General features: G+C 49.9%; 1 long non-coding RNA gene across 7 annotated transcripts in view; it reads right to left on the bottom strand.

The window, feature by feature from the left end:
• The window catches only part of LOC102156552, a 31,729-nt gene that overhangs the window by 6,778 nt on the left and 11,982 nt on the right, over positions 1-12,969 (bottom strand). For 4 of the 7 annotated variants that reach the window (XR_005353302.1, XR_005353300.1, XR_005353298.1 and 1 more), the window contains 4 exons: positions 2,134-2,285; positions 1,854-1,974; positions 1,479-1,583; positions 821-980 (listed from right to left, as the gene is read on the bottom strand). This is a non-coding gene — a long non-coding RNA (uncharacterized LOC102156552). Of the gene's footprint in view, positions 1-820; positions 981-1,478; positions 1,587-1,853; positions 1,975-2,133; positions 2,286-11,717; positions 11,775-12,969 lie in introns of those variants that run through there. The other 3 variants (XR_005353299.1, XR_005353304.1, XR_005353301.1) reach the window with 3 other exon arrangements.

The following is a 12,969-nucleotide window of genomic DNA, read 5'->3' as shown; positions in this document are numbered from 1 at the left end:
CGTGTCACACCACCTCCACCTCCTGTGCTCCATGCATCACATGTACACGCAGGCATGCACACACATACTGCATGCACGTGCACACACAGGTATACACACATGAGCACATGCAGGTGCACATAGCACACATGTACATGCATGTACATGCAGGTGCAAATGCATACACATGCACACCCCAAACTTGCTGTTTTTTCCCTCGTACAGATTTCTCTTATCTGATTTATAGTTTAACTTAGAATTGTAATGCATCTGAATGTGGACTGTGGAAGAACGTCGGAGCCTAGGTGTCCTGGACCCCATCAACTTCTCAATGTGAACAAGGGTGAGCAAGGATAGCTGAGTAGGAAGGTCTGCCTCTGCCAGCTCCCTCCTGTGGTTACACTCTACCTCCGTTCCGTTCCTTGGATGTGAGCTAGGGAGTTCAGTCTGACCTTGGGGATTTTAAGGCAAGGACAAACTCGTTTAATCCCAAATGCAGACCCTAACCAACTCCCTGTTTATTAGATGAACTCACTGCAAATAAGGTCAGCGACTTGCCCAAGGTGAAAGAGTTGGAGCCAGCATCTGAGCCCAGGTAGGTGGGTTTGGAGTCTGGTCATCCCCCATGGGGCTGTGGGTGCAGGTGTCATGGTCAGAGGCAGGGGACCAAGAAGCCTCAGCTTCCCCCAGGGCTGAGAATGAAGGCGGCAGTGAAAGGGGGAACATCCACTGGTGCCGAGCTGACACCTCCTGGGACCCAAAGACCTAAGTAGTGGGGCCTGGCCACGGGCTCTTCATCTGAGCCCCTAAACTACTGCATGTCCCTGGAAAGTCACCTGACCTTCTGGGTCTGTGGCCTTGTCTGCAACGTGAGGAGACTGGACCACATAATCTCTAGGGCTCCTTCTGACTTTCAAATTCTGTAATTCAGATGCTTATCTATAGACTTGGTTGTGATCTGTTGTTCCTGGAAATTATTTTCTATGAACAAGAACAAGCTTCTGTTGTAAGAAAGAAAACACTGTCAGTGGCCAAGCGATGTAAGTTCCAGGGACATTTCCACTTTGCATTCACAAATACACTTAGTATTATGCCTGATTCCAGCAGCTCAGCAAACCATCAGTCTCCTTCCTTTAGCCCTGCGCTCAGGACCAGGTCCTGTAAACCCTACTGCCCTCAGCCCTAAATATCCAGAAAGTGCCCGTATGTGTCTGCCCTCACGACCTAGGCTCTGAGCCTAGCCACCTGCAGGTCCTGCCACCATCGGGCCCATGCCTCCATGCCCGCCCCCCCAGGCCACATGGCCAGGGCAGCCACAGTGAGGGCCTAGCGCATCAGCCAGTGATGGCTCTGCCTTTCTCACAGGTGCAGTTTTCTGGGGTTTTCCCAATGTCAGATTACCCTCTTCACTCAGATGTCAGCTTTGCTATCTCCTTCCATTTCAGTTCTGTGCTTACTCCCCCCCACACACACCCCCCCACCGTGAAGCACTTGTTTACCTGTCTGGTTGCTTGCTTCTCTTCAGTCTCCATCCACAGAATGTCAGCTGCTCGGTAGCAGGGGCATGGCTGCTTGTTTGCTAATTTATCCCAGCATCTGGAGTCCTGCTGGCACCCAGTAGGTACTCAGTGTGTGTAATGATGGATGAACAAACTCTAGCTAGGGGAAGAGCACATGTCTGCCAGGGAGCAGAGCTGGAGTTGAACTCTCTGACGATTAGGGGATTTTGTGCTCCCAAAGGGCAGACGCTGCAACAAGCCTTATCTGTCTCGTAGCTCCAAACTCATTAAATGAGGGTTCACCTTCAAGCATTAGATATAAGAAAATAGGTAGGAATTGGTTTTCCTAGTTAAGAATTCACAAAAGATACCTACTTGTTCTTGATGTTTATGTTTCTTTCCAGTTTGTTCTAAGTTATGTATTATCCATCCACCAATTGATACTACTAACAGCCAAATGAAGAGTGTGTTTTCTCCTTCATCTCTTGTGTAATTCCTGTGGGATGATGAGCATCCCTATAACCAAAGCATCCCTGTCCTCTTTCCAAGGATGGCATAGGACTATCAGGACCACCTGTCCAGCAGTCCCTTCCCATCCCCCCTGCCCCCAGCACGTTCCAGTGTCCTGGTGTCCGTGTATCAAACACCTACTCACCAACAACACTTCTTCCCTCTCAGACGCTCCACCAGCACAGGGACAAGGTCAAGTAGGAGGCAGATCACGGCTGCAGGCAACAGTAGAACAGGCCACCAGAGAGGCCTGTAATGGCCTGAGTGCACTCGGGGTGAATGAATCTGGACCCGAATCTGTGGGCAAGAGGCAGGATATCCCAGCAGAACGCATGTTAGCAGCACAGCAGGGGCCAGGCGCTGCCAGACTCACAGAAGCCAAAGAAATGGGTGTTTATCTTGCACCCCAGAAGAGAAGGGATCTGACAAACGGAGGAAGAAAGAGGCGAGTGCTGGGGATCCCACTGGGAAAGACGCAGCAGATGGATGAGAGTGATGTTGGTGAACGGCTGAGTCCTAGTCCTCTCCGCTCGGGTTGAATCTTGCTTGGAAGAGAAGATTAAATACGTGACTATTTCTAGAACTGGAGAGATGCTGAAGCACGTGGGTGCCAGCCAAATCTGATTTTTTAGTGACAGCAGACAGCCAAACACACGCTCCTAAGATGCTTGTAGTAAATCTGAAAGGTCATCAGGAGTCCTAATTAATCTGTCAAAGGGGAGTGTATTGTGGGGAGAGCAGTGCGCCCTGGCCTTTCTTACATTTGTCTTACCTTTGGGGGTGGACTTGTAGAGTTATGGAGAAGTGCCACCTCTCACTGTCTCCCATGTGCTCCCTGCCCTTGCCCTGCGCCCTGCCCAGCAGCTCCCCTCCCACCACTGCCTGTACCCCAGGCATCAGCTTCAGGGGGTCTCTCACTCAGGGCTGGATCTGCAGAACTTCAGAAAACCCTTTTCTTTACTCTTTTGCTCAGTGACTTGGTGGAAACAAGAAGAAAGAGTAAGATGGAGAGTGTAGGGGTGCCCAGGGGGCTGTCGGTGAAGCATCTGCCTTCGGTTCAGGTCACGAGCTCAGGGTCCTGGGATGGGGCCCCGTTCCATGAAGCCTGCTCCTCCCTCTCCCTCTGCCTGCAGCTTCCCCTGCTTGTGCACTCGCTCTCACTCTCTGTCGAATGAATAATTAAGATCTTTTAAAAATGAATAAATAAAACAGAGAGTATATTTTGATACAACAGGGGAAGGAACAAGCTACCTAGGACAGTTGCATTTCACTCAACCCTGCCCACAGGCTTCCACACAGAGGACATTTCAGGGGTGAAGTTCTCGTGTTTATTGCATCAATAGTTGGGAATCTCTCCCCTAGTTATAAACATACCTCGTTTTTACTTGAAAAATAGCGTTTTAACCAAATATCTCTTTCAGAGGATGCTAAAAGTGATCTGGCAAGAAACGAAAATGTACGGCTTTCTCTTTTATTTTATTTTTTTGAAGATTTTGTTTATTCGTGAGAGACACAGATAGAGAGGCAGAGACACAGGCAGAGGGAGAAGCAGGTTCCTCGAAGGGAGCCCAATGTGGGACTTGACCCTGGGACTCCAGGATTAGCCCTAGGCTAAAGGCAAGTGCTCAACTGCTGGGCCACCCAGGTGTCCCTGGCTTTCTCTATTAAAAGGGGTCCCATGCTGACCTCCAAGGAAGGCGAAACCTTTTCACCTGTGCTTCCAAACCTTCCTTTCTCTCCTGTCCTGTTCTCTGCTGAATCTGCCCACCCCTTCCCTCTGCGCACTGGGCCTGGTGCCGACTATTAATGGAGACTGCAGGTAAATACTGTGGGGAAAAACACCTGTGAGGGATCTTTATATCCGCACAAGGTCTGGCTTCAGGAGGACTAGCGAGTCATCGATGTGGTTACTGTGCACAAATTGTTTTTTTTTTTTTTCTGGATGTAACACTGGAACATTGTCTTCAAACTGCAAGAGGAAATTGCTTAGGATGTGTACATGAAAATGGAGAACAGGCTTCTAACCAGGACATCATGAGAGCTCGTGATGAATTTGAATCTGTACACAATAGAGCTCATTCACACTTCAGGGCAACTGAAATGTCAAATAATTCTTAAAGCATAATGTGTGGCTTGTTAATCCCTGCAGAAGTCCTCATGCCCTTTGTGTGGTGGAGAAGACAGACTGGGAACAGGGTGGAGTGAGAAGGGGACACTCGCCCAGACCCCCTGCCTCCCCTGTGTGCCCTGCGGTGCCCAGAGCATGCTGGGCACACACGAGCACCCTCTGGTGCAGTGGTGAATAAGGGAAGTGGGGCCCAGCGTCCTCACAGTTGGAAAGGTTCTACCAACTTCACCACTGGAGACAGTGAAGTTTGCCTGAATTGCTAATTCATCACTACAGCCATGCTCCTAGTGATTAATACATAAAATACTCTTACAGATCAATAAGAAAAAGGCAACCAATGACTTCACTCCAGAAGAAAAATGGTCAGGGTTCCTGGGTGGCTCCGTCGGTGTAGCATCTGCCTTCTGTTCGGGTCATGATCCCGGGGTCCTGGGTTTGAGTCCAGAGTCGGGCTCCCTGGTCAGCGGGGAATCTGCTTTGCCCTCTGCCTCTGCCTGTTGCTCACACTCCTGGTGCACTCACTCTCTCTCTCTCTGTGTCAAATAAGTAAATAACATCTTAAAAAAAGGAAAAGTGGTCAAAGATCTGAACAGGTATTTACAAAAGAAAGAATTGACAAGGTCTGCGAATAAATGGAAAATACCCAAATTCACAAGCTGCAAAAAAAAAAAGCAAAACAAAAATATGGTGATAGACACCTTTTTGGGCTCCAAAGATAGCAGGCCTTTCCCTATATGTGATGATGCCCAGTGATACCAAAGGTCTGGGACGCAGGCCCACCGTGGGGTGCCAGCGGGAGCACACATGGGTACCTCTGCCTGGAGGGGATTCATGCTTGGTGCACAGACAGGCCCAGCTCCAGCAGCATCGCATCCCTGCTCATACTGTCCTCCCCCAGGAAGACCCCCGGAGGAGCCAGGGGTGAGCACATGGCTTCAACTCCATCAGCACGCTTTCCACAAGATGAAGACACAGAAAGAACCCCTGTATTAGGTGACAGGCATGCGGCATCTCGATTCTCCCTTCCTCCCACTGTGATAGGACTTGGCTGTGTTTATATTTATTTTTTCTTATTGGATTCATGTGCACCAAGTTGAAATCATAGGAATCCTGGGTTCATGAAAAATTGTCATGGGCGTTTTTATGAATTTGTGTCTCTATAGCAATGTGATCTGTGCCCGTGAGCCCACCAGTCAGCGCAAAAGCTAGAACCTTGATGATAACTCATCCCGGCTGAGGGGACTCGGGGCTGTTCTCTCCCTGGTGTTTCTTTTTACATTACATCATGTCATATTACATATGTGTGTGTGTATACTGCAGGAAGGGGATTTCTAATTGATTTTTAACTTTGCAAAAGAAGTAGCATGCTGTCATCTTTGAGGCTTATTTTACACATTATGGTATATTGCCGTAATCACTGCATTTTGACCGCCTCTACTTTCTGATTACATCATAATGTATTAATTCACGTTCGTACCGATGAATACCTGAAAAATTTCCAGGTTTTTTTCTCCTGAGCTGCTGATCAGGAGCCCATAGGATAGGGGCACCTGAGTAGTTCAGTGGTTGAGCGTCTGCCTTTGGCTCAGGGTGTGATCCCGGGGTCCTGGGATCAAGTCCCACATTGGGTTCCCTCCAGGGAGCCTCTTCTCCCTCTGCCTGTGTCTCTGTCTCTCTCTCTGTGTCTGTCATGAATAAATAATTTAAAAAAAAGAATGCATAGGACAGTCCCATATACATCTGCTGGTGTACGTTTGCAATTTTTCTTGGTGATGTTTTCTGGGGCTGTCCTAGTCAGATGATGTAAAGCCACAAGACCCATCCTCTCACCGTCTGGAAGGCAGACGCCTGAAGTCAAGGCGGGGCTGTGCTCTAGGGGAAGGATCCTTCCTTGCCTCTCTCATGGTGCTTCCTGGTGACTGATGATCTCATTTATATTACATGTTTGAGATGACAGAATTTTAGAAATGGAAAACCTATTGGCAGTTGTCAGGGGTTAAAGATGAAGGGAGGGAAGGCAGGTGAGCTAGAGAAGGGGTTGTTGGTGTTCAGAGCAGCCATGTCCACTGGAGCCAAACAATGGAAGGAGCCCAGATGTGCATCAACAGATGAATGGATGAAGGTGTGGTCTACACACAATGGAACACTCCTCAGCCATCAATAAATGAAATCTTGCCATTTGCAACAACGTGGATGGAACTGGAGGGTAGTATGCTGAGCAAAATAAGTCCATTAGAGAAAGATGATTATCACATGACCTCACTCATATGTGGAATTTAAGAAACAAAACATGAGAAGGGGGAGAAACAGAGAGAGGGAAGCAAACCATAAGAGACTCTTAAGGACAGAGAACAAACAGGGTTGATGGCAGGATGTGGGTGGCTGCTTTGTTGTTATTGGGGGACTTTTTAAAAAGATTTATTTTATTTATGTATTTATGTATGTATTTATGCATGAGAGAGAGAGAGAGACAGAGACAGAGACACAGGCAGCTGTGGGAGCCAGATGTGGGACTCAATCCCAGGACCCCGGGATTATGCCTTGAGCCAAAGGCAGATGCTTCACTAACTGAGCCACCCAGGTGCCCTGGGGGACTTTATTTTCATTTCTGGGTTTGAAGTCCCATTTCCAATGACCACGGTCAGCAGAAGTAGAACCATGCTGTATGTCATTCATGCCAAGCCTCAGTTAGTTACAAAACACCCCAAAGGGGGAAGGTCATGGCTTGACTTTCTTTCCATCAAAAGCAGACAGTCCTAGGGTTCATTTCATGATGTTCCTAAGAAGGTCCCCCATGGGGTGCATGGTGGCCCCAGTTGGAGAGTGCATTGCATTCGGCTTCCTTCCTGATTTCCGTTCCCTAGAGCCGCACTCCCGAGTATAGCACTGCACAGCAGCCTCCGCTGCAAGCTCCACTTTTGGTTGAACCAGGCTAAGACACCTCTGCTACTGAAATTCTCATTATATAGGAAACGAGGGAGTGAGAGTCGGTGTTCTTTTGTGCTTCATTGATGGAGGAAAACAAATTCTGTCATGATCCATTCTGAGCCTTACATGAAATATCAACAACTATGACATAGTTTGTGTCTCACCTAATTTTTTTTGAGTTTCTCCTTTTACCTCCTGAGAAGTTGTTAGCGGCTGATGGGGCGAGGTCCCTTGGAGGGTTGAAGAGTGAGCGTAGAGCCCCAGAGATGGGACGCAGCTGGCGAGGAGGCTGAACGAACAGGGCTGGGGCTTCAGGACTCAGCCGCACGGCAGGTACTGTGCCACAGAAGCCAGGGCTTGGAGAGTGGGCCTGGCGGGCATGATAGCAGCTGGGCCTTCGTAGAGGCTGTCGGGCTGCTGTAAATACCCTCCACACACCATTTACAGTTCATAACAGCCTCTGAGGGAGGCCTGAAGACCCTCTGCATTCCTCATATGAGGAACAAGGCAAGGATGAGTCTTCTCCCATTGGCCTTCTCAGTACCCAGAGCTGGTGGGTCCAGCTCCTGAGGCTGGGCTTTCAGAAGGAGTGGGACCGCTGGTGTTAAATGCCCCACAGTGATGGCAACTGTCGTATTTTAGGCTGAAATTTCCATGGGAGGCTTTTCATTGGCTTTTACGTGTCTTCATTTCTGCGGCTCAGGCTGTGGCTCAGCACAGCGTCGTATTCCTCACTCACACGGTCATCACAGTAACCTCAGACAGGTCCGAGATTGTCTCCCTCCAGCCGTGCTGAGTGCTTCAGATCTCGGCCCAGGAGAATGTAAAAGCTTCAGTCTCCTTCCTCTTGTGGCCGGACGTCAGACCCATCCTACTACTTCTGTAGCAATTTCCTGTGTTTTCAAGGTAAGCTTCAAAGATCATCGAATCATGAAAGTGTAAAAGCTACACTTTTAGCAGTCACTTCCCTTAGATTCATAAACTGAGACTCAGAGAAGTGAGGAAACTGAACACACGACTCATGCACGATGAGTCTCCCTAAGAACTCTGGCTTCCTGCCCTCTCCCCAGGCCTCTCTCTGTGGCATCCCAATTCAGAACATGTCCTGCAGAGGTCGGTGTGCCACAGAAAGTTGCAAGATGTTTGCTACACAACATTTGAAATTAAAACTCCCCCTTGGTATAGACAGCAAGTCTAAACTGATGCTACTGCCAAGGCCCACCTTTGAGAGCAGTGATGATAGTAAGGTATTGTCACGGAGTGAACGTCCCTGTTGCCCACCTTCTCTGAGATCTATGTGTTGAAACCCAGCCCCCCCGCCCCCCCCCCACCCGGGGTATTAGGAGCTGGAGCCTTTGGGAGTGATTAGATCATGAAGGTGGAGCCCTCAGGAATGGGATCAGGGCCTTCGAAGGGTGGCCTTTCACCGCACGGGGACCCACAGTGAGAACACAGCTGTCCCCACTCAGACCAGCACCCTCCCCAGAACTCGACCATGTGGGCACCGGGGTCACGGACTTCCAGCCTCCAGAATGGGGAGAAATCAATTTCCGTTGTGTATAAGCCACCCAGACTGTGGTACTTGCTATAGCAGCAAATAGACTAAAACAGGTATCCTGGGGCACCTGGGGGGCTCAGTGGTTGAGTCTCTGCCTTCGGCTCAGGTCGTGACCCCGGGGTCCTGGGATCGAGTCCTATATCAGGCTCCCTGCAGGGAGCCTGCTTTTCCCTCTGCCTGTGTCTCTGCCTCTCTCTCTGTGTCTCTCATGAATAAATAAAATCTTTAAAAATAATTAATTAAAACAGGTATCTAGAAAATTTTGAAATAAATATAATTTCAATCTGCATGGAAGTGAATCCCCAAGGCCTATGTTGTTGAGTGGATGTTAGTATGTGTTCAGCCTTGAGCACCATGGGTCCTAATGGTCCACAGTTTTAAGATAGCGGTGTCTGGTCGAGGCTGCAGCCTGAGAGAAGTGTTTCATGATGCAATGATGGCTTTAATTACATGAACATGGAAACGTAACTGAGCTGTTGTTAATGCTCGTGCACCTTGATTGGCAGATTTAAGTAATATTTCCAAAAATGTTGTACACATACCACAGATGGTATAGGAGATTATTTCAAGTGACAGCCCAGCAAATGCATTTCATTTAAACATCTGTGCATTTATCCCATTTGTATTAAAATATTTTGCCAAACGCATATTTGATAATGCACTGGCACCCAGAATATACAAAGTTAAAACTCAACAACAAGCAAACAACCCAGATAAAAAAATGGGCAAAGACCTGAACCGATATCTCCTCAAAGGAGACACACAGATGGGAAGCAAGCTTATGAGAGGATGCTCTCCATCATTTGTCAGCAGGGAGACACGCACCCAAATGAATGCTGAGACACCACCACACAGCTGTCGGAAGGGCCAAGCTGAGGACACCATGTGCGACAGGGACAGGGGAGCAGCAGGAACTTGCACTCACTGCCGGCGGTAGGGATGTGGCAGGGGCAGCTGCTGCGGAAGATGGTTTGCTGGGCTTTTTACAAAAGCTACACACTCTTTCCCCATGATCCAGCAGTCACTCTCCCGGGTATTTACCCAAAGGACTTGAAGATTATGTCCACGAAAAAACCTGCACATGCATCTTTAGAGCAGGCGCATGCATCCTCGTCCAAGCCTGGGAATGACCAAGATGCCCTCCACAGGCGATGGGGGAATAAACGGTCTGTGCAGGCCGTGGAGTATTATTCAGTACTAGAGAGAAGCGAGGTACCAGGCCGGGAGGATCCACGGAGGAGCCTGGAGTGCGCACGGCTGGGTGAAGGAAGCCGGCCTGCCACGGCCACGGCCACGGCCACGAGCTGCGTGACTCCAGCTCCGCGACGGCCCGAGAAAGGCCGAGCTGTGGACGGAGCGGGAGAGCCGCTGCCCGGGCTCAGGAGCAGGCAGGGCCAGAGGCTGCACTAGCAAGCTGGGGCCGTGGGCACGTGCAGGCACATGTCAGGCCCCCAGACCGGACAGCCCAGGAGTGAACCTCCGTGTAAGGCGCGGTCTAGCTAGTACCCACGTATCCATATGGCTGCGTTCGTGGTAGCAAATGTGCCTCCTAACGCGACACGGGTTAATGGGAGAGAGCCTGTTGCCGGGGCCCGGGGGAGCACAGGCGGCTGCTCAATTCCCCTGTAAAGCTAAAGCTGTAAAAAGAATCTAGTGATTAAAACACCTCTCCGAGTTGTTGCTCAACAGCGGTTGCCTGTTGTTAGGAGCAGCCAGCAGGGAGGTGCCCGTCCCTGCTCTGGATCTGGGCTTCAGGCCTGGGGACCAAGGGGTGGCGGGGAACCTGCTAGGGGGATGACCTGCCACTAGGTGGCGCTCCCTCCCCCTTCCTCCTCTCTCCCTCCTGTGGCTCCTCCCTCCCTTCCCCTCCCTCCCTGCTCCCCCTCCCTCCTGTGTCTTCTCCCTCCCTCCTCCCTCTCTTTCCTCCCTCCCCTGCCCCTCCCTTCTCCCTCTCTTCCCCTCCCTCTAGTGTCTACCTCCCTTATCTCTTCTCCCTTTCCCTTCCCTCCTTCTCTCCCTTCCTCCTCCCTCCCTCCCTCCCCCTCCTTTCACCCTCCTCCCCATTCCCCTTCCTTCCTCCTCCCTTCCTCTCTCTCCCCCATTTCTTCGTTTTCTCAGTTCTGTTGCTGTCTCTCCCTTTTCCCATTTCTGTGAGTGAACTGTCATACGATATCTAGTAATGTGAAGGCGGAGCCCAGCCCTATTCCTTTGGAGGAGCATGGGCCACCCGGGGGTGGGGGTGGGGGGGTGGGGGAGTGGCTGGGCACACAGAAAGGGGCACTGATTGGCATTAGGCCAGAGCCCACACTCCTGCACCTAGTGGGGTCCTGGCACCGGGAAGGCCATGGGGATTGCACAGCGTGCTGGGTGACGGCATGAGGCTGCTCTGGCTGGGAGCAGCTGTCCTGGGAACCACCCCCCATCTCCACACACACAAACTAAAGGGAGGGCAGTCCCACCGGTGAGCTCTTAGCTGCCCCTGGGCCCCCTTCCCCCTGCAGCCCCTGGGCCTCACCCCACTGTCCTGATACTTTTCTCTATTGCTCCCCAGGATTCTGATCCACACCCTGGCCCCTGGCTGGGGGATGGACCAAGTGTATCCAGAGACGCACTCCTGATACCTGGTTTTGCTTTTGGCTCCCCAGCCCAGACAGGGGTGTGTTCCTACCCAGGCCACCTCCTCAGTCCCATGCTGATCCTGAGTCTGAAGGGCCTGGTCGCCATTGACAAATCCCAGTGTCTGAACAAAGGGATCAAAATCCCAAAATCTAGTGGGGGAAACAGACACTCAGATAACCAGGGCAAGCTATTACTAAAACAATGGCCAGGAGCAATTTGGCTGCAGGATGGGGGATGCCTCATTCAGATGAGGTCACTGGGAAAGCTGGATCTGACAGGAGCACAGGAGGCCATGAGTGTCACTGCTGTGGGGGCGCAGGTGGCAGGGGGTACTCAGGTTATAGTAGCCAGGTGAAGTAGGAAGGATCGTGAATGTCATGATAGAAAAACCTGACATTGAGGGATCCCTGGGTGGCGCAGTGGTTTAGCACCTGCCTTTGGCCCAGGGCGTGATCCTGGAGTCTGGGGATCGAATCCCACATCGGGCTCCTGGTGCATGGATCCTGCTTCTCCCTCTGCCTGTGTCTCTGCCTCTCTCTCTCTCTCTCTGTGACTATCATAAAGAAATAAATAAAAATTAAAAAAAAAAAAACCTGACATCTCCTTGGGTTGGGGAAAAGGTGGTACATGAAATTACAATCAAATTAATACTTAGATTTTATGATAAAATATTGGTATCTATTTGATAAAATACCTGTATTTATCAAATAAAATATTATAATTCGGAATATGCAAAGAATTATAATAGATCAATGAAAATACATAAAACCGAATTATTAAAATAGGCAAAACCCAAAACAAAACAACAGGCAAATCATGGAAGAAGAAAAGCAAAGGACAGATTCAACCTTATTGGAAATTTAAAAAACTCAAAACCTCACAGGTTAGCAAAAATTGAGAAGTCTGGTAGTCCTAGGTGGGCGCAAGGACATAGAGCACCAGGAATTTTTAGACATTGCTGTTGAGAATGTCAATTCTTGCAATCACCATGTTAAACCCCAGCAGCTCCACTCCTACAGCCCAGAATATTTATATCCACGGGGAGTCATATAGAAGGATGTTCAGAGCAATATTATTTGTAGTAGCAAAGAAAAAATAGAAAATAGCTTAAATTTCATCACCAGAAGGGATTAAGAAGATTGCAGTATAGTCATACAATGCAACTGTTCACAGCTGTGAAAATGAGGACAATCCATACATGAGCACAATATGGAGCAAAAAAACCAGATGCCTCAGTGTATACAGCAGGCTGCCACTTGTATAAAGTGTGCAGAACGGTACAGCCTACAACCTAGAGATACAGAGGGAGCGGACACATGAAGATTAGCGCCGCATCTGGGGGTCACTGCTTGGAGGGGCCCAGGGAGCAGGTAGGACTGCTCTCACAGCCCCGGGGGGTGCGTGGTCCCCTCAAGTTGTGCAAAATGGTGGCGTGAGGACACAGGCGTCCAACTGTGATGTCGGGGCTGGTGGGGCGATGGGTGTGCAGGTATTAGAAGCAGTATTTATGTGCTTCTGTGCAGTTTAGCATTGCAGAATATATTTTAAAACAGATTTTTAAATCCAGAGTGCAGGAATTGGCAGAGCCTCTGAACATTTCAGCTCAGGAGTGAAAAGGTCAGATTTAAATTTTGGAAAGCTCGCTCTGCTGGCGGGGTGGGGGATGAAAGTGAGAGGCATGTTGGAAGCAGAGGTGACGGGGGGTGGGGGGGGAGCCTAGCCTGAAGACGGGAACCTGCAGGGCAAGG

The sequence above is a fragment of the Canis lupus genome, chromosome 1, assembly GCF_011100685.1.
Source record: "Canis lupus familiaris isolate Mischka breed German Shepherd chromosome 1, alternate assembly UU_Cfam_GSD_1.0, whole genome shotgun sequence".
In the NCBI taxonomy this organism is placed as follows: Eukaryota; Metazoa; Chordata; class Mammalia; order Carnivora; family Canidae; genus Canis; species Canis lupus.
Note: the sequence above shows the minus strand (reverse complement) of the source record. Positions and strands in the feature narration are given on the sequence as shown.